The sequence below is a fragment of the Lipotes vexillifer genome, unplaced genomic scaffold (genome assembly GCF_000442215.2).
Source record: "Lipotes vexillifer unplaced genomic scaffold, Lipotes_vexillifer_v1.1 scaffold364, whole genome shotgun sequence".
Taxonomy (NCBI): domain Eukaryota; kingdom Metazoa; phylum Chordata; class Mammalia; order Artiodactyla; family Lipotidae; genus Lipotes; species Lipotes vexillifer.
In genome coordinates, this window is record NW_006793912.1 from 825,383 (window position 1) to 827,361 (window position 1,979).

Below are 1,979 nucleotides of genomic sequence, written 5' to 3' on the forward strand. Positions count from 1 at the left end.
GGGGTGGTGAGGGGGAAGGCTCAGAGTGGAGAAGTGCTGGGTACTGAGTCACAGTGGGGAGGAGTATCTTCAAGGTTCCTTTTCCTCCCCCCATTAGGAGGCCTTGGCCGAGGCGCCTGAGGAAGAGCTTTGCCCAAGGCCTCAGATAAGGAGACCTAGGAATGAAGGCGCAGGGCCTAGGAATGTAAATATGGGAAGAGCTTGATGCGGGAGGAAAGCCTAAGTCCTTGACTGCAGCTCCCTGCAGAGACGGTGATGCACGGGCTGTGCACTCAAACTGGGGTGGAGAGGGGACAGCTTCCCCATGAGGCCCACCAGATAGAGCCTTTGCAGCGCTTATGATGAGGACTTAGATCTTAGCCAGCAACAGACTCCTCAGTGTTTAGGAATGTGTATTGCCTCTTGCTTGTCACCAGGGGATTGTTAAACCAGTCCATGATGGAATCTGGGGAGAAAATAGCAAGTTGAGACAGATTCCCCTGATGGTTGTTTCACAACCTAGTGGTAAGATAGAAACCTTGAAGACTCAACACTTAGGCACTTATTATTTAATAAATAATGCTTGATTGGCTTGACAGAAACAATGCAGGTCTCAAAGCTAAGGAAAAGCTTGAGCTCATGAAAGACTCTAATGACTAATAGCAGTAAGTTTTAAAATTGGATTTAAGGCTAGTTAAACACTTGCACACATTCAATCATCCAACCAACCGATATTTACCCAGCATATATACCGTGCGCCTGGCATTCTTCTGAGTGCTTGGTACACATCAGAGAACAAGATGGAGAAAAATCTCAGCCCTTCTCCCAGCTGATTCTAGCAGGGGAGAGAGACAATAATACACAAAACAAATGAGTTGCTCAGTATGTTAGAAGATGATAAGCACTATGAAAGAAAGAAAAAAGTATAGCAAGGTAAGAGAGCTCAGGAGTATTTGGGGAGAATTGAAATCTTAAATAGGGTGATCAGGGAAGGTTTCATATTCATTATAACACACCTGACAATCCCATGCGTCTCTGATTTATCTTTATATTGCTGCTAAATTAATTTTGCCAAGACTCCTCATTATACCATTCCCTTGCTCAAGAATCCCCAATGGCTCCCCTTGCCCAAACGATAAAGTATAAGCTCCTTTTCCTGGCATTCAAGGTCCTCACCATCCGGCTCAGTACTCCAGCTCACCTCTTCCTTGCTTCAGTAAACCAGACTATTCACTGTACTCTGGCCACATCCTATCCTTCCCCTGTCAGAGGTTTTGACCCATTGCCTCATCCCCTGTTCTCTCTCTTTCAACTTTTTGACATTCTACCCACCCTTTAAAAATCACCTCAGGGCTTCCCTGGTGGCGCAGTGGTTGGGAGTCCGCCTGTTGATGCAGGGGACGTGGGTTCGTGCCCCGGTCTGGGAGGATCCCACATGCCGCGGAGCTGCTGGGCCCGTGAGCCACGGCTGCTGGGCCTGCGCATCCTGAGCCTGTGCTCCACAGCGGGAGGGACCACAGCAGTGAGAGGCCCGCGTACCGCAAAAAAAAAAAAAAAAAAAAAAAAATAAACTCAAAAATTTTCTCCTAGAAAAGCCTTCCTAGATCTTTCCATCCCAAAGGAATTCTTTCTCTTCAAAGTTCTGCAATACATTATGCTATGAATACAGCATTCAACAGATATATTATAGTTATTGAAAGACTTAGTTCCTTTACTTGATTGTACACTTCTTAAAAACATGAACTACCTCCTTGAATATCCCCACACTATTCAGCATGGTGCCTTGTAAGAATGATCTCAAGTAGCTAAGAGCTTCTTGACACTTTTGCTATATAAAGAAAAGAGATAAAAAATATTTAAGAGTTGGGCTTCACTGGTGGTGCAGTGGTTGAGAGTCCGCCTGCTGATGCAGGGGACACAGGTTCATGCCCCAGTCCGGGAAGATCCCACATGCCGCGGAGCGGCTAGGCCCGTGAGCCATGGCCACTGAGCCTGCGGGT

General features: G+C 46.6%; 1 protein-coding gene across 1 annotated transcript in view; it reads left to right on the plus strand.

The window, feature by feature from the left end:
- The window catches only part of PCSK1 (proprotein convertase subtilisin/kexin type 1), a 41,674-nt gene that overhangs the window by 28,816 nt on the left and 10,879 nt on the right, over positions 1 to 1,979 (plus strand). The window lies entirely within an intron of this gene.